This window comes from Carica papaya, chromosome 4, assembly GCF_054855325.1.
Source record: "Carica papaya isolate Zhongbai chromosome 4, ASM5485532v1, whole genome shotgun sequence".
In the NCBI taxonomy this organism is placed as follows: Eukaryota; Viridiplantae; Streptophyta; class Magnoliopsida; order Brassicales; family Caricaceae; genus Carica; species Carica papaya.
Window position 1 is genome coordinate 11,964,232 of NC_142312.1, and position 21,013 is coordinate 11,985,244.

The window sequence follows — 21,013 nt, forward strand, 5'->3', positions numbered from 1 at the left end:
CATTGAACATATTTACTTTTTCCATGAGCAGCTACGTTCGCAAATGGCTCACATCCATTTGTCTTTCTAATCTTAAAGAATTGCGTCTTAAGGGTGTCATTTTCAATTATTGTGATCCAACAGAGGATTTATTCTCATCATGTCTGGTGCTGGAATCTATGCATTTTTGGCATTGCAATCTTTCTTATGTAAAGGTTCTAAACATTTATGCTCTCATACTTAAATTTCTTCGTCTAGATTATTATTGTGGGCTCAAAACCATTGAGATCAATCTTCATGGCCAAAGTTAACCTCATTTGCATTGAATTTCTATCTTGGAAGAAACTATCATATTAGGGACAGGTCTTCTATCCATTAAGAAGTTATTCAAGTTGGAGAAGCATACAAAAACTGGATGAGTATAGATGTTCTTACGTGCACTGCTTGTAAGTTGCTAAGTGAACTCTGTAATGTTACTATGCTTGGTGTGGATAATTTGCTTTAGAAAGTATATGCTTTGCCCATTTCTTATACTTCTTAGTTTCTCTTTATTTATTTTTGTTCTTTTTTTTTTTGCTAAAAACTTATAGGAGTTTTCTTTTGCTCTTGATTGATGGATAATGCATATTCCTTCAGTTTTCCTTAAATTTTGGGTTTTGCAATTTCTCCTCTTCAAGGCTAGTGATTCATGGACATATGCAAATGCAATTATTTTTCATAACCTGATCCATTTCCATCTATTTGTCTGGCCACCCAATAAACACATCCACATGATTATAATCCTCCTCAGTAGAATACCAAAGGTACAATATGCCTACTTTCTCATGCTTGTAAGTTCTTAAACTTAGTTTTTCTTCATGTTAAATGCGTACTTATTTGCGCTATTGTTTGGGAATAGTAGGTCTTCAATTGTTACAAATGTAGTTTTATTATTATTATTATTATTATTATTATGAGATAAAAAGAATGTATTAAAAATATACGGCACCAAGGGGGTGCTACCTATATATAAAATATAATCATTATTATTCTATATGGGTACCGCCCATATACAAATTATTATTATTATTATTATTATTATTATCATTTTGCTTTTCTGAATTATATTAATATGTCTAGGGACAAGAGCAGCCTTCATATTTGTCAACTTTGGAATAGAGTTCAGAAAACCTTGAGACTGTTGGGATGCCAAATTTTCTGGAATATATTTGCATTAACATGTTTGTTGGACATGAAATTGATCTTTGCTCCGTGATGGTTTTCCTTGAGAATGCAAAAGCATTAGTGAAGTTGAGTATTCTATTTTTTGAAATCGTACAGAAACTGATGATGGAAAGAAGTCTATGATTATGAAGAAGGTATTACCACAAGTATTGCACGTGCACTTTAAAGTTGGTTGCTGAAAGAGGTAATAACATTTATACTAATTTTTTTGGGGATAAAAAAAGAGATCTTATTGAGGTTAAAGATGAAAAGCTACAATGACAAAGGATAAAATATCCCTCTGAAACATGGGCTAGGAAAACCAAAAAAAGAAAATAGAGAATATAACAAAAAAACTAAATGAAAATGTAGATGATTACCGAAACTACTCCCTTCCAATCTGTGTAGCGGACAGTAAGAGAAATATCTGGGAACTTTCCATGTGGCTTTGCCTATAGGGAAGCCAAAAAATCATCTTCTCCCATAGGGTATTATTCAGTAAGTGTCGATTATCAAAGATCTTGATGATTTCTTTCTATCCAGAGTGTCCATAAGTTTGTGAATACCGCACATTGCCACAAGGGCTTTGCTTTCTTTTGTAGCTCCACCTCTATAATATTAGAAGTGGAAAACACTCTAAAGGTGTTATCCAATGTTGAATATATCAAACAACCTTGTCCATAGTTTCAAGCTACCTCGCAATGAAGGAATAGGTAATTTCATGTTTTCCTCTCCTCTTTGACACATCATGCAAATGTCTTAAAATCGAAATTGATCAGGCCTGCAAATTTTCAACAGTTGATTGTAATTTTAGCATATTCAAAATAGTGTTCCACGTAAATTCCTTCACCTTAGGAAGAGCCTTTACTTTCCATAATGCCTTGATAAAATGGCCACGGTAACAATCTTGGTGTTTGATAATATGTCTGAAAGAATTTACAAGTGTATGTACCCAAGGATTTTAGTGTCTTTACCTTGCAATTTGGCTCTTGGGAGGGTGGAAAGATTCCAATAATCATAAAAGACTAAGTAGTTCATCAGTTTCTCTTTCATTTAGGCTGTAAAGAAAAGTGAAAATTCCAAGTCACAATACCCTTGATGCCTTGTGGTGTGATAAAATATGAAATGAGCTAGATAATCGTGTAGCAAAGTGGCGGGCACCTCTCCCATGGTCATCCCAAAGTAGGACCTTTAAGGCATCTCTCATTTGAGAATGGGTGAGAGGTGTGAAGAAGTGGAGTAAACGAGAGATGTCCTTCCATGGGATTTCGTGCTATGTGGAGCACTTGCCAACTACATATAGTCCATTGCAATTGACTCTTGTTAACACTTCTAATCATTCTGTGCAGGAATTTGGTTCCTGTGAAAAATGAAATAAATACTTAACCAATAATGACAATTCTATGGATTGTGGGATTACACTGCCCAAACCTTCAAAAGTAATAGCTTTACTACACACTTCCCAACTCAGTAAATGATCTCTCCTTTCTTCTATGGTTCTTGCCCGTAAGACTTTCCTCATCACTCATTGCCATCGCTGGGCCAACCATGCTATTATTTTAAACAGTGACAAACAATATAATGAGATGCTAGATCGACAGCCCTCCATGAGTGTGATTCTATCCTCCAAAGAAAACAATCTCCCTTTCTAACGTTCTAGTCATCTATAAACAATCTTCCTTTCTATTGTTCTAGTCATCTATAAACTTTACTAACTACCCCATTCCAAAAAGACTTGTAGCTAGGTTGCTGCCCAAGGGAACACCTAAATAGGTGATTTTCCAAGCTAATTTTGTATGGCCCATTACCTGCACTAGGTTGCTTACTGTACCCTCTGCATATTTGTTCCTACCAATCCATTTTTGGCCATATTAATATGAAGTCCTGAAATATGGTCAAACACCTTCACCAACGTGAGTGCATTAATAAGTGATCTATTATCATGTGATATGAACAAAACTGTGTCATCGGCAAATTCGAGATGAGACTACATCTGCTCTTTCATTGTTAACCACAAAGCCTTCTATTGCCCCTCCTTTTTTTTGAAACAAAAACCTTTTGTTGTCCCTCTTATTAAACTTTTGTCTAGCATTTGGCTAAAATCGTCTACTAAGGGTAAACAAAATTAGAGAGAGGATCTTCTTGGCTTATACCTCGAGTATCATAAGATCACTGAGAGACTCACTGTTCAATATGATTACAAAAGAGGCTAATGATAACAACCTTATATCTATCTCCTCCTATCCAAATCCTTTTGGACCAATCATTAGCTATGAGGGATAGTAATCCAATACCCTTTTTGATATATTTTTCTTGGATATTAGGGTGATCAATGTTGATTTTATATTTCTAAAAATTCTCCCATTCAAGTGAAACTTCTCAAAAACTTATAATATCACAACATGATTGGAAAAATGCACATATAAATCCATCCGACCTAAGAGCTTCTTCCATGCCCAGTTTCCAAATAGTCCTTCCAATCTCCTCCTTTTCAGATGGCCCTTCTAAACATTCTGCTTGAGCTACGCTCATGGGGTGCCAATGGATGCCTTCTAAATATGGGTGTAGAAAAAGTTGGTTTGGTTGAAAAAATTTCAAAAGCAAAAGAGCTTACCTATTTTCATTAATTGATCAAATCAATCAATTAAATAAGAATTTTCAAAAATTGGTTAAAAATACTAATTTTAAACTGAAAAATCAAGTACATACTAATTTTACTCAATTTGGTTAAAAGAATTTCAAAACTAATAAAACTTATCGAACCTCATTAACTAATTGAATCAATCGATTAAGTGAGAATAATTGGAACTAAATAAGCTGATTATATTTTAAACTAAAAAATTGAGTAAAATACTAGTTTTCTATTATTTTTTTACACAATTTATATTTTATATTTTCTTTCCAAGTTTTGAACTTTCAGTTTTATTTTCAACTGATTTTATCTTTACAGTTTACCTAGTTCTAGGAAAATTCAATAAATCTATGAACGATTCATGTCTATACAATAAAGATAATTGGTGTTTGACATTGACAAAACAACAGCTTAATTCTTTTTATTGTATTTTTGGATATTTATATTAACGAGGTTAGTACATCATTTTAAAAAAAATCAAGAATAAAAAAAGAGCTAACTTAATTAGCTTAGAATGAATAATAGTTTAGTCTTTTGATGAAAGCCATAGTTATTTTATCAAACATATATATGTACATTTTATAAGGACATGTATGTAGTTTTTTTTTTTTTTGTTGTGTTAATATTTTTAGATGTAGAGTAATAAAATTATCAAAATTTCTGGAATTAAAAGGATTCTTTGATGAAGGACTTTTCTACTGTTATTTTCTACTTTTAGTAAATCTTACAATGGTTATGTTAGTCGAATTGAATCTAAATCATATCTCTCTTAATTGCACTATGCAAATTTATCATCTTCTTGTGATCTGATTATTTTTATAGTGGATGAATAAGATTTCTTATAAAGTTAATAGAATAGAATTGCTTAATTAGGATTATGTTTAAATATAGAAAAAATCTAGTAAAATTATATATATATATATATGTATATGTACATTTGCGTCACTTCTCTTTTTAACTTCAATCAATAACTTATGCTCTTGGGGGCAAATTGAATTAGTATCACCAGGTATGTGAAAGAGGAACTTTTAGCTTGACTAAAATTTTTATTGCTAGTTGTTGTTTGGGATAAGAATAAAAAAAATGTTCAATAACTAAAATTAAACATCTTGTAATATAAAAGAAAATATAACTGATAGTGTTTAATTTTTGTATTTTTAATTTATCAGTATTAATTTTGGCAACTCTCATGTTTAAATTGTCTTTTTTTCTTGTATCCTTTTACTTTTTTGACGTTATTCATACGGGTAATTATTTAATATTTAAGCACCCTCTTTATTTTTTATTGTTGATTTGTCAACTAATGTAATAAAAATACTCAATTACTATAAATAGAGAGAAATAAATAAAAGATTTTTTTTTGTTGATAATTTTTTAATTGGTCATAAAAAATTTTGTGATTACATTTTTTTTTTTTAATTTTAGTTTAATTATTATCAAATTTAATCATGATTTAGTTAAATGTGGATGATATTTAAGACTCAGTCACTTTTTAAATAACAATAGATCTTTTTATGTTAATACAAAGAATTTTTGCATTAAACTTGCTCTATTATTTAATAATTCTTTTTTTATTGTTGAGATTTAATTTTAAACATACTCAAACACAAAGGAGTTGTACATTAATAGTGGAAATCAAACTTCTCAAACACTTTAATTACAATGAAAAGCTGATGATCCAGTTCTTTGTATTAGTTCAAGGGACTGAACCCAAATGAAGAACAATTGGATCTGGGTATTTTACAAGAGATACGAACGAGTCGGCCTTTTTGAAGCTCTTTTCAAGAGGTATAAATTCATCTTGTTTGTGTTTTCAGAGAAAAGGCTTATAAATTCATCGTTAACCAAGAGGGATCCAGCGAGTCTCTTCCGAGCTATGGAATAGACCGAGAGAAGTTTGTTTAGAATCTTACTAAAGAGATGAATGTCGTGAAACCTACTGTGAAACAGTTAGAGAAAGAAGATGACGACGACGATGAAGATGAAGGAACAATCATGCATCATGAACTCCTTTCGTCAAATCAATAATTAACCAAAATAATCTCGGTTATTATCTCTTGGATGAGCCTCTTTTAATCTTTTATCACTATGCTTTCGCACTTGATTTGGATTGCGTCATGATCAGTTGAAACAAAAATTGAGAAAAATAAAGAATTTTTTTATCTTTCACTTCAATCACTGGTGGTTTAGGTCAAGTAATGAACTTGACTAATAAAATAATTTGGGTGACTTCATTTATAATTTGGATCGATTTGGATTGATGATGATTTTTGTTTAGATAATTTGAGTCTGTTAAATGTGATTAATCGTATTTTGAATCTAGTTTGTTGTATTTACATCTAAATATATGATATTTAAATGTCAATTATATCAAGGTGAAAGCCTTTTAGCAATTAGGGAATACAAATGGTTACTAGAAGTAAATTCTAGTAATTTCCCTATTAGTTATCTAGTTGTCACCATTAGATATATATCCTAAGCGAACGAGTATACCGATCTTCAAAAACTAGTTTATCTATATTGTGGTTATACTTGGTTCTTGTAGGAGAATTTATAGCATGTTCTGACGGTTGTTTATTTTATGGTGAATAATGTTACATTATAATATTTTTCTTTTTAAAAAATGATACTTTTTAGATAGTGTATATCAATTAACAGCTTCTAACTTTAATATTACTTCAATACAGTTATTACTATGTGGCCTCATTTGTTAACATTGGTTGAGACAAGTACTTAAATATTTTTGCTGGTTAAAATTTAGGATTAAGTTTAGTCGCATTTTCCATTTACAAATGCACATCGTCGGAGTGCATTCATTTATATCATTCATAAACACTATACTGTAACTATGATCATGCGCACTTGATTGATGGATAATAAATCCTCTTAGTTTTCCTTTTAAAGAATACGTACCAATTAAAATTATTCGCCATAAAATTTCATAATAATGTGGAACAAAAGCAAGAGAGCATGAAAATTAATGTTACATATTCTAAACTATTGTGTATTAATTATTGACAGTATGGCAAATTCAATATAAAACTATTAACCTCTCAACTTCACTACTTGCAAATGCAGATTCTGAATTTTCTCCACTGGATGCATTCTTCTTTCTCTTTGATCTGCTTCAATGAGACCATATTAGGGATAATCCTTCTATTTATTATACAGATATTCAAGTAGGAGAAGTTTACAGAAACTAAATGAGTACAAACGTTCTTAGATGCACTGCTTTCAAGTTGTTGACTGAACTTTGTAATGTTACTGTACTAGCCATGGATAATTTGTTGTAACGGCCCGTGAACTCCAAATGACACAAATTATAAATTTAGTGCGGAAGCGAAATAAATAGTTAGGGTTTACATTCCTTACACAATAATTTAGATTACCCAATAGGGCTATGGGAATGACTATTTAAAAAGAAATAATGAAAAATCAAAGATATAAATAGAAAATAATCTATTGGGCATCCTACTCGCAATCCTCTTGTGAATCGGGCTCTGAATCTTGGTCCTTTTGATCTGAAATAGTTAATGAAAGAATGAGCTACACTAACCTAATAAGAATATCACGCTACTTACTGACACAAAAATGAAGGTTAGTAGAAATTATAAAAGCAACTAATAGAGCTCTTAATTCAAGTAAATTTGTTTATCATGAATAAAAACTATTTACCGCATGCTTACCATAGTGAGATTTTTAAAACCAACCTGTAGAGTCAATAACATAAACAACACCATAATTTCATATGCAATCATTCAGAACAACAACTTTTCTCTTTTATCAGCCTACTAGTATTCATGGGAGTCCATAGGGATATCCCCACTACATGTGAACCTTTATTCAACATTTTCAAATAATGGATCCTCTCCATACCTCGTCCGGTATGAATCCCAAAAGATACCATCCCTTAATACCCTGTGTGGCATGAGGGTGAAACAGGCCCTCCCCATACTCTGTTTGGTATGAGTACTAAATTACCAATCCTCGATATCTCGTCCGATATGAGGCAATGTTCACGATAGAGTTCCCTATGTATCCGGTCCGTCCACCATCTCGCAGGATATCCAGTAAGGCTGTCGTTCATCCATCCACTTAATCAGACAATTTTTCGTTTACCTTTAATTTTCAGTTACCCAATTTAACCGTAATTGCATAAAACAAGCAATCCATGCATCAATGAAACACAATTGCATCATCATACCAATTCCAGTGTATTATCATACATCCGAAAACTGTAAAATCGGGCAATCAGTTAAACATAGCAACAATGATAAGTAACCGGTTCCGACTCCATTAGTAACTTGTAATTAATTATGAATATTTTATAAATCAAACAAAATACCGTATTGTTATTAATTAAACTTTAATTCCAAAACAGAAAATAAGATGAGGGATTCTTACTCGAATTGGTGTCCGAACGCTAAGTCTTTTAATTGCACCTACTGGCAATCCCCAGATTTTTTGAATTTTTCTTTGGGGATTAACACGCTTCAAGTACCTAGAAATACCCAAAAAATCAAAAATCAATGTTAGAAATCCTTTTTGGCAAATTCTGAAATTCCGGCACGACGGCACCGCCGTCTGTGACGGTGGTTTGCTTCAGATTGACTATTTTCGGTCGTTTTTGGTCAATTTTGGTAGGTTTTGTACTAATTCTTACAAGAAAATACGTTAAGGAGCCTCGGTTGGCCGAAAAAAGTCAAAAAACTGAATCTTAACGACGACAGAGTTTTCCGGTGCGGCGACTCTACTGACTCACCTTCGTAGTTGGGTGTTTTGCTTCGGTCAACTTGTAAAGAAAGGAATTGTGATTACAATGGTGAAAAAATTACACGAAACAGGAATTGACAAGGTCCTCATCGGAGGCAATTTTTGCCTTCTTCCCACGGCGGTGCCGTCAGGATTTGCCCACAGTTTCTGGCTCATCCGCTGGTCTTTTTGCTCTGATTTAGCCATGGGAGTATTCAAAATTGAATTTTGAGCAAATGGGAAAAATTTTACCTCTTTTGGTGATCGGAAGTGGCTCCGACACGGCAGCAGGCAGCGGTTGGATCTCCTCCCAGCGACTGGCTCTTCTTCTCCGATAGGGAGGTCAGGTGATTAGGGTTAGGGTTTGGTGTGAAGAAGGTTATTTGTATCTGTCTCCTTTTAATCTAGACCATCCATCGCATTTGATCTGAACCGTTCAATCGCGTTTAAATAGAGAATGAATCTGAACCGTTCATCGCGATTTGATTTGGGCTGTTTTAAATGAGAAACAGATCTGGACTGTCCATGCGTGCGAGAATAAATTCAGACCGTCTGATCGGGGATATGCAGATCGCTAGCGTGGCCTCCCGCATGGCATCGCGTCTACGTGTCTTACCACGCGGTGCACTCTATTTCATCGGGGCTGCTAACTGAGCGTCTTACGTGGCACAATTTTTTTAAATTGCATTTTGACCCCTTATTTCTAATTTTTCTTTCAAAAATACTTCTATAACCCAAATTTTCACATCTTTTTCCCAAAATTATTTTCAATTTCATCCTCCAATTAATTTTTTTATTTTTACATTAAATAAAAATTCAAAAATTAATTAATTAAGGGTATTAAAACTCTCCCCCTCTTAAAAGAAATTTAATCCCTCAAATTTGTCTCTCTCTCACTCAATCAAACAGTCAGAAATATTTGGCTCTAAAGTCTGATTCTAGCTCCCATGTGGCCTCTCTCGGTGTGTGATTCTGCCATAAGACCTTAACAAAGGAAATTTTCTAGTTACGGAATACTCTGCTCTTTCGGTCCACAATACCAACCAGTACTTCCTCATAGGACAAATTCTCCTTGAGCAAAAAGGGCTCGTGGGCCAAGACGTGAGAAGGATCCGGGTTGTACTTGCGTAACATGGATACATGGAATACATTATAGACACTGAATAGTTCTTGAGACAATGCTAGTCTGTAGGCGGCAGTGCCAATTCTGTCTAAAATTTTGAATAGCCCAATGAACTGGGGATTTAGTTTCCCCTTTTTACCAAACCTACTAATTCTTTTGAAGGTGTGACCTTAAGGAACACCCGATCACCCTTCTCAAATTTAAAATCCCTCCTCTGGGTATCCGCGTAACTCTTCTGCCTGCTCTGAGCCATTTAAATGTTCTTTCTAATCTTAACTATTTTGGTTGTAGTCTTCTCTATGAGATTTGGACCGAATAGTTTTCTATCACCCACTTCATCCCAACATATTGGCGATCTGCATGGGCGGCCATACAATGCCTCGTATAGAGCCATGCCAATACTTGCTTGCTAGCTGTTGTTGTAGACGAACTCTATCAGGGGTAAATAATCATCTTAATGGCCCCCGAAGTCAAGAACACAAGCTCGGAGCATATCCTCCATTATGCGGATCGTCCTTTTTTATTATCCATCGATCTGAGAGTAGAATGCAGTACTAAGGGACAGTTTTATTCTCATAGCTTGTTGAAAACTAGACAAGAACCGAGAAGTGAACTTGGGGTCCTTGTCGGACACTACTATCACTGGCACTTCATGTAACCTGACTATCTCTCGAACATACATTCTTGCTAGTTTATCCAAGGGGTCGGTCATCCTTATGGCTAAGAAGTGGGAAGACTTGGTGAGCTAGTCAACAATTACCCAAATGGTATCATGTCCCGAATGACACTAGGCAATCTTGTCACGTAATCCATTGTGATATGTTTCCACTTTCACTCCAGAATTGGTAATGGCTGAAGTAACCCGCCTGGGTGTTAATGGTCTGTCTTGACCTGCTAATATACCAAACACTTGGAAACAAAGTCGGTCACATCTCTTTTTATCCCGTTCCACCAAAATTGGGGTCAAATACTTTGATACATCTTAGTGCTTCTAGGATGCATGACAAACTTTGAGCTATAGGCCTCCGTCATGATGTCCCTTTTCAACTCACTGTCACTTGGCACACATACTCTATCCTAAAATCTAAACAACCCATGTGCAGAGATTTAGAATTCTGAATTAACTCCCTATTCTGCATCTTTCTTGAAGCTACTAGGGTCGAATCAGCGAACTGAGCTTCCTTTATTCTCTAGATTTACTCATATTGAACTGTTAGGTGGGCCCAGTATGCGACTCTCTTTAGGTCCTGAAGTCGTACCTATTATGTGGCCCCTATTAACCTGCATTCTGAAACAATCAAGTGAGCTAATATACCTGCACTTTTTCTGTTGAGTGCATCGGCTACTACATTGTTTTTACCCGAGTGATACAAGATATTACAATCATAGTCCTTGAGGAGTTCTATCCATCTTCTCCGACACATGTTGAGATATTTTTGAGTGAATATGTGTTTTAAGCTCTTATGGTCGGTATAGATATGAAAGGTCTCCCATTACAAGTAATGGCGTCAAGTCTTCAAGGCGTGAATAATTGCGACTATTTCTAAGTCATGGCTGGGGTAGTTTTTCTCGTTACTCTTCAACTGCCTGGACCCATAGATTATGACCTTCCTATGCTACATCAGGACACAACCCAACTCTATGTAGGAGACATCACTATAAACTGTATATCCACCCGACCCGCTCAGCAAGGCCAACACAGATGCCGTAGTCAACCGTTTCTTTAGTTCTAAAAAACTCTTTTTACAATCTTCGTTCCACTCAAACTTGACATTCTTCTTTGTGAGCCAAGTCAGAGGAGCAGCTATGCTAGAAAATCCTTCCACAAACCTGCGGTAATAACCTGTCATTCCCAGAAAGGTACGAATCTCCTTGACTGAGGTTAGTTTTTCCTAATCGAGCACTACCTTAACCTTTTTGGGGTTCACTGACACTCCATCATTTGATATGATATGCCTTAGGAAGGTATTCTGCTCGAGTCATAACTCACATTTACTCAGCTTTGCATACAACTTCTTTTTTATGAGAACCTGCAAAACCTGAGTCAGATGGTGAGCGTGTTCTTCTCTTCTTTTTTAATAGAGTATGATATCATCGATGAATACAATGATGAACTAATCCAGAAATTATCTGAAAATCCTGTTCATCAAATCCATGAAGATGACTGGTGCATTGGTTAGCCCAAATGGCATGACCAGGAACTCATAGTACCCGTACCTGGTTCGAAATGCTATTTTAGGAATGTCTTCATGTAACACCCCAAAAATTTATTATTATTTTTATGAATATTAATTTGTTATGTTTTAATTTTTTTGTAAATTTATATGAATTAAATGATTATTTATTTAATAATATATAGTTTTAATTTAGTTTAATTTAATTAAATAGAAATAAAAATAATAATAATGATAAAAATGGGTAAAATTATTTTTGAGATTTAATTGAAAACAATTTTGGGAAAGAGGTGTGAAAATTCAAATTCTGGGGGTGTTTTTGAAAAGAAAATTGAAAACCAGAGGTCAAAATGCAATTTAGAAAAATTGCGCCACGTCAGCAGCCCCGTCAGCAGCTCGGTCATCAGCCCTGGCCAATCAGGACGCGCAGCATGGTAGAAATGCTGACACGGGAGGCCACGCAGAAGGGGGCCACGTGGGCGATCTGCGTGCGCGCGATCGAACGGCTGAGATCCGTTGCCGCTCTCACGGACAGCCCAGATCAAAAGCACGTGCGGACAGCCCAGATTGCACGCGTGCGTACGGTTCAAATTGAATCACATACGAACGGACCAGATCGCATCGCGATGGATGCCTCATATTCATTTCTAATTTAATCGCGATGGATGCCTCATCGCGTTTTAATGAGAAAACAGATACGGACCGTCCGTGCGCGTGGAAACAAATCCGAACCGTCCAATCACAGGCACGCAGATCGCCAACATGGCCTCCTGCATGGCATTGCGTCTGCGTGTCTTACTACGCAGCATGCTCCAATTCGTCGGGGCTGCTGACTGGGCGTCCTACGTGGCACAATTTTTTTAAATTGCATTTTGACTCCCGGTTTTCGATTTTTCTTTTAAAAACACCCCTAGACCAAAATTTTCACTCATTTTTTTCAAAATTGTTTTCAATTTCATTCTCCAATTAATTTTCTTCATTTTTACATTAAATAAAATTTCAAAAACTAAAAAATTATATTTATACATAAATTTTAGTTACATTAAAATTAATTAATTAAGGGTATTACATTTGTTTTGGAGGTATATGCTTTGTCTATTTCTTCTACTTACAAAGATTGTTTTCTTTTTTCCCTATTACTTGATTTCTTTAATGCATCCTCTTAACTTTCTTTTTAAAAAATACAATTAACCTAGGACATTCCTTGGTGTTGGTTGCATCTTGTCTTCTATGACGGCCAATAATTCACGGACATGTGCAAATGCAATCACTTAAAACATGAGCAATGTATATCTATCTGTCCATCCAAGAAACATATACAGATGATTATTATCCTCATCTGTAGAATGTTGAATGTACTTAGTGCTTACTTTCTAATGCTTATATGAGTTCTTAAGCTTCAATTTTCTTCATATTTAACACATATTTATTAGCAACTACCATTTAGGGACAGCAAGTTTTTAATTGTTAAAATACATGCTTTCTATAGTTATTGTTACTATTATTATTTTGCTTTTCTGAACTATATTAAAATATGCAAGCACAAGAACAACCTTCATTCTTGTCCACTTCGGAATGGAATTCAGATAACCTTGAGACTGTTGTATTCCAAATTTTTTGGAATATATTTACATTAACATGTTTGTTGGATATTAAATTGATTTTCTCCAGGTAAAGTTTTCCTTGAGAATATGAAAGCATTAGTGAAGTTGGCCATTGAAATTCAAGTTGTGATGTTTTCTTCAAGAATTATCGAGTTGATTCCCCTTTCTCTTACAAATTTTACCCAAAAAAATGTAACTTTTCTTGGATAAGTCTTGGGAAGCCTGTTGCTCCCATAGAGTGATTTATCCTATTCTTCTCATTAATTTCCTAAAACCATATGATGACATTAATAATTTAAAGACTAACTAAAGAATACTTTGTTGAAAATATATACCATTTTTTTTAGCATCAATAGTTAACAAGTTCATAGTATTGATGTGCGTCCACCATAGGATCCAGAATGGTTGCTGCCATTTGCTCATTTATTTTTGTTGGATCACAACCCTTACACTTCAGCTTTGATTTCCAATGCCTCCATTTACTTGTCATATCATCTCAAAGTATTTTTCTTGTAACCTTAGATGTTGTTTAAATTGAAATTTTGACTGAAAATATAAACTATAAAGAATTAAAATAAAGCAACATAAGAATAAAATTATCAGTTATATTATATTTAATTACCTCTATGAATGACCAAACATTTTTTTTTGACAAATTGATGGCACATGATCGCATTTCTTGTAACTAATAGGAGCAAAGTGAGGTTTTCTCATTATTGTACATATGAAGCTTGATAAAGTTTTCTCCTCATTCCCAATTGGTCAACCACAATCATCTAATTTTATAATAATTCGGTGTAAATCCCATGCATCCAACATGAATGTTCCTTGTGTCCAACATTTATCTAAACCATAAATTTTGTAATCATTAAATTAATATACCAATGACAATATCTATTTCATATTTAATGATCAGCAATTACCTTGATGAATATCATTTGATGAAGGTGATTGAGAGAGCAAGAGTCTGTTCAAGAAGATGTAGTATAAGAATATGTATGACTTCAAGATCCAATATTTAACTGTTTACACTTCAGCATGATACTCTTAAAGCTGCATGTGAAATAAACAGTAACAAAATTAAGTAAAATATAAACAATAACAGTAAGTAGCTTATTGAATAAAATAATTTGAAATATAAAAAGAAGAAAACCTCTAATAATCATCAAATTCATTGTCTTCCACGTGTTCATTCTCTAGGTTTAGTGTAATAAATAAACCATCATCATCATCATTATCAACCTCTTGTCTAACCCATTGTTCTCTATAAAAAAAAAATTTCTCCATAATCCATTACCATCCATGGATAACAGATTGCCCATATCATTTATATTTCTAACTTTTATGTGTTTAACCACAAGACAATCTCTATGTCTATCATCTTCAACATAAAACACGTTCTTAGCTTGCTAAGACAACACAAATGGATCATCACAAATATCATCACAAGTGTTAGAGAAAAAAAATTTACTAATATTGAACCAAAAAAAGCCTTCTTGCAACCTCTATTCATATCAACCCAATCACACTTAATAGACTGCTTTATGTTTCCTTTAGTAATCCAATTTGATTATTTCTTTGAACTCCAAAGCTACTAACTTTAACTTCAATTGATTGTTTCTTGATAAATCTAAGATGTTCTCTACACTTCAAACAAAATAGAGCTACTTAAAAATAGGAAAAAAATTAGACAAGAAGACATGAGATAAAACATTTCTTACTCAAGAAAGGGAGCGACCATAGCAAAATTGAAAAGCACATAGCAATGGGCATGCATTAGTGTTTTTTAATCAAGCACGACTTTTGCAACTCATTTGTGTTTTTTTTATGTATGCCCTTTAATTTCCAAGTTTTATTGCCAAAAAAAATAAATAAATTAATCCAGTAACTTGATAACAAGCTCTAGGCAAAAATATGGTATCACTATTGGAGTAAAGTTGTGGGTGAATGACACTTATTATGCCCATTTCTTCAAGATCAACTCCAGTCTTATAATTATCTTTCATCTTACCATCTTGATTGAATAATGTGCCTATAATATTGTCACAAATATTCTTTTTTATATGCATCACATCGAGATCATGATGTAATAAAAGATGTTCCCAATAAGGCAATATAAAAAAGTGTTTATCTTTTTTCCAAGGTTGTACTCCATCTTCTCTGTATCATGAAGTTCTTTCAATTGTGTTAACACCGTAGTCCTATGTGGTGGTAAAAGTGCACTTTTAAACTCTTGAGTACCATCAAAAGATTATTTATTAGTTTAAAACTTATGATCCAGCTCCAACCATCAACAATGACACATGTAATAATATTATCTACTGCAATTCAACTATGAAGAGGTAGTTTCAAACTCACAAGATGAGCTAGCAAATTGGCCCTCAGTGCTCCATCCAAACAAGTTGGCATATGCGGGAAAATTATTTATTGTCAACATTAACGTTTCTTGCATTTTGAAAAACACTTTTTTAAATGCATCAAATATGTCAATTCCCACATCGTACAACTCTTTTAACTCATTTATTAAAGGTTGAATATATATATATATTATTCCCAATGCTGCTCATACCAGGAATAAGTAATGATAATATAACAGAAGGTTGCTTCATATACATACATGGAGGAAGATTATAACGCACTAATATGACTGACCAAGTACTATAAGTAACACTCATAATTTGAACTAACTGAAACCATTTGAGGATAAATCTAATCGAATATTATGAAGATTAGAAAAAAAATAAAAAGGTTGCAAATTAAAATCCTTCCAACCTAGGAAATCTGGAAGATGTCTCATGAGTTCATCTTTTGAGCAACTCTCATTATGCCATCTCATAAACTGTTCATTTTTGGAAGACATAAAAATTCTTTATAACTTTTGTTTCAAAAGAAACCAACGTTAAGATCTTTGCAGGAATTTTCTATCTCTTACAAGTAGATTGTTCATCATCTTTTATTGTTTCCTCATGTGTCTTCCATCTTGAACTACCAACTCTCCACAAACTTCATCATTCACCTTCTTTTTTCAATATAACATGCAATAATTAGAATATGCATGAATCTTTTCATAAGTCAAACCTAAGTAGACATGATCTCTTTAATGTCATAAAAATATTCTAGAAGAATATCATTTGGCAATGCATCCTTCAGTAACTCTAATAACATGGGCAATAGTTTGTTACTCCACCCACCAAGACACTTCAAATGATATAAGTGCAAAATAAAAGCTAACTTTGTATACTTCTAACAATTTGGATAAAGTTCTTACTCAACATATTTTATAAGATTATAGAATCTATTCCAATCATTCCCCTTCTTGATTATTAATCACCTTCATAAATTCTTGTTAGGCCCCCTCATTAATTTTAACATTTTGATTATCATTTTCTTAATATGTGATAGAATAATCTTGAATTAAGCTATTCATATCATGTTCAAATGAGAAATCTTCCATGTCATTTTCATCATCCATATTGTTAGAAGTAGAAGAATGACTTGTCTCACTATGAAATATCCATCGCTTATAACAAATGAGAATGATAAAAAAGAACCGAGATTAGTTGGCCTAAAATCAATACCCAAAAAAAAAACTTTTGCAAAGATGCATAAAATAATCACACAACGATACAAAGATTTTTTTGTATGAAAAACTTCTTCAATGTGAAGGATAAAAACAACATAAACTCTCCTGATCTAAGTAAAAGAGCTCCACTATAAAAATTAATGTTTACAGTAACTATAAACTACCATAATAATTCTCAAATAAAGTCTCAAAGACAAATCAACCAAACAACAAGAGACATACAAGGGAATGGAGAAATATCACTACAAATAGATATTGCTCATGCAAAACGGATGAGCTCTAGTCGTTCAAATCAGATCTCCACATCCAAATCAAAGAAAAATCTATCACAAATGTACTCACCAAATTTTGGGCTAATCGGACCACAAATACTATCCGATAATAGAAGAAAGCCAAACTCGTCACTATTGTAAAATTGTCATGAACAATAACTTTTGAACCATAAATACTAGAAATCCAGCCGTCCAAAACCCATCTCCACCGTTCAAAATGAAGAAAAATAATACTTTTAAATGTCCACCAAATTTCAGCCTAATCAAAGAATGAATAGTTATCTGATTGTTGGAAAAATTGAAATTGGTCTGATGTGATTTCTCAGCAAAAATCCCTTTTTCTCTCATTTTTTTGTTCTCTTTCTTTTTTTAGGCTAAGAAGTTGTCTCACAAGTGACTTAAGACACAAGTGGCATATTCTAAAACATTAACAACCCTATTGGACCAAAAGAAGTTGACTCAAACAATATGGGTTTTCCATATAGGAGGGAACCAAAACCCAAAGATTCTCCCCCTCTCGACTATGTGGAGTGCCAAACTGACAACCATACAACATGCCTCAAACTTTATTTTTGGTAAAGTCTTTGTGCATATATCAAAACCATTATTATCAGTGTGTATCTTCTCAAGTTCAAGTTGCTTAGAATTCAAAACATCACAAATCCAATTATACCTCACATCAATGTGTTTGGATCTACCATGAAAAGTAGAATTCTTACTAAGATGAATAGCACTCTTACTGTTACAAAATAAGACATAGTTCTTTTGTGTAAAGCCAAACTCATTCACAAACTTCTTCATCCAAAGCAATTCCTTACATGATTCAATCCATGTGATGAACTCACCTTTTTATAGTAGACAATGCAATACATTTCTACAACCTAGATTGTCATGCTACAGCTCCCTTCGCAAAAGTAATCAGATGCCTAAGATAGACTTTCTTTAATATGTATTCTCAGTCAAATCAACATCTATATAACCACTAAAAAATGGGCTTCTCAATCCTAAAACACAACTTCAAACTAGAAATGCTACAGAGATATCTCAAAATTAACTTCACAACATTCTAATGTTTTTTTTCCTCAATTAGATAGAAATCTACTAACAATACCAAATGCATGAGCTATATCTGACATAGGACAACATCAAGCTACTTACTGCAGATGTATAAGGAATTATTTGCATGTTTTTTTGTTTTGCTCACTAGAAGAAGACTATTTAACACTCAATCTAAAAGACGTGGCAAGAGATGTACTTACAGGTTTAGCTTTAGCCATATTAAATTGTTGCATCACCTTCTCAATGCACTTTTCTTGAAATAATCACAACTTATATTTCCTATCACAAACGATCCTCATTCCAAGAATGTGTTTTGCTGACTCTAAATCTTTTATTGCAAAATATTTGCTCAACTTTTTCTTCAAGCTACCATTCTGGAAGAAGTAAGACAAAAAATGAGCATATCATCAATATATAGCAACAGGATGATAAAATCACCATTAGAAAATCTCTGCACAAAAACACAATGATTAGAAATAGTCTTCTTGTACCCTTCTTGAACCATAACTGACTTAAACTTTTTATACCATTGTCTAAGTGCTTGTTTTAATCCACACAAACTCTTCCTTAATTTGCAAATATAATTTTATTTTATTTTCTACATAAAGCCTTCATGTTGTTCTATGTAGATTTCCTCCTCTAAATCACCATGAAGGAAGGCTGTTTTAATATCCATTTGCCCAACCTCTAAATCAAGATTACCAACTAAACCCAAAATAATACGAATTGATGACATTTTAACCACTGGTGGAAAAACCTCCTCAAAGTCAACTCTTTTTTCTGATTGAAGACCTTGACAACTATTATGACTTTGTATCGTGGAGATGAGGAATTCTTTTCTTGCTTCACTCTATAGACCTATCTATTTTTCGAAACTTTTCTATCTTTAGGAAGCTTCACCAATTCAAAAATGTGATTATCAGCCAAAGACAGCATCTCATCTTTTATAACTGCAATCTATTTTGCCTTTTGCTCACTTTTAATAATCTCTTCATAACATTCAGGTTCTTCTTCATCTGTCAATAGTATATACTCATTAAGTGAATACCTAGCAGAATGTTTTCGATCTCTAGTAGACCTCCTAAGTGGAACTTCAAGTTCCTCAACATGTGCCTCTTGTTGATCATCAACTGTTTCATATTCAAGAGCACAAACCTCGTAGCATTATGATTGTTATTTTGTACATCACATGATTTTAAACGTCAACTGTATTATGCATATAGTTGTAGGAGATGAGTATAAATTAATCAAACCACCAATTTGAGGCTTTGATTTCTCTACCTTGTTAATATCTTCAATAATATGATCTTCTACAAAGATTACATCACGACTTCGGACAAATTTTTTCTAAACTGGATCATAGTATCTGTAACCAAACTCATCTCGGCATCTAACTTGGACCTCTTATCTTCGAGAACGTGCACAAAACATTTGCAACCAAACATTCGTAGGTGGTCATAGGAAACATCCCTACCATACAAGAACTTATTAGAAACATTATTTCCCAATGCAACAATAGGAGTTAAATTATCATATGTACAAATAGTGTACAAAGCTTCTCCCCAAAAAAAAGTTAAGTAATTTAGCATCTAAAAGCACGCATTTGACTCTCTCTATCAATGTTCTGTTCATCCTTTCTATCAAAAAATCAAACTGAAGAGTTTTAGGAAATGTCTTTTGATGTCTGATACCATGTTCTCTACAGTATGCATTAAAAGACCCATAATACTCACTACCATTATCAATACGAATACATTTCAACTTCTTTTTAGTTTTTCTCTCAGTAGAAACTTGAAATTCTTTAAATGCATCAAAAACTTGATCCTTTAACATTAAGGTCCGAACCCAAAATCTCCTTAAATGATCATCAATAAAAGTCACGAAGTAAAGTGCACCACTAAATCACTTTTCCTTCAAATGACCACAAACATCTGAATGTACTAACTCAAGCAAATCATTTTTCCTGGAAGCAAAATGATATTTTAAAGAAACTTGCTTCTACTTCTCAGCCAAGCAATGAACATACTTGTCTAACCTTGCATCTTTCAATCCTAAAAATAAATCCCTTTTAATTGGACAATCAAATCCCTTTTCACTAATATGACTCAACCTTTTGTGCCATAATTTTAAAGAACTATAACCTTCAAATGCATTAATAAAATCTATAAAAATTGAAGCTCGCAACCAATATAAACCCAAAGCCTTTTATCCTCTACCTATAACTAAAGAACCTTTGCTGAGTTTACATTGTCCATCATCAAAAGTGCTGTAAAACCATCATCATCAAGCTTACTAACGGAGAACAAATGCAATCTAATATCTGGTGCATGTCTAACATTCTTGAGCTCTAACTTTGTTCCATTTTGAGTCTCTAAACAATAGTTTAAATATCTATCACCTTTGACACTCCATCATTTCCCATCTTCAGAACTCCAAAATCACCTGGAGTATAAAATGTGAAGAATTCTTTTCTTGATGTAACATGAAAGCATGCACTGCTATCAAGAACCTAAATCATGTCATCATAGGCTACATTGATCATATTCTGTTAATAAACTACAGCCAAATCATCAGCTAAAGTGGTAGTGGCAACATCATCAATATTGTTGTCATTTCCATTCTTTTCTTGTTT

The 21,013-nt window shown here is 33.4% G+C and overlaps 1 pseudogene; it reads right to left on the reverse strand.

Moving 5' to 3' along the window:
* Positions 1-14,372: 14,372 nt before the first annotated feature.
* Positions 14,373-16,303, reverse strand: LOC148266267 (uncharacterized; annotated as a pseudogene).
* Positions 16,304-21,013: the final 4,710 nt, after the last annotated feature.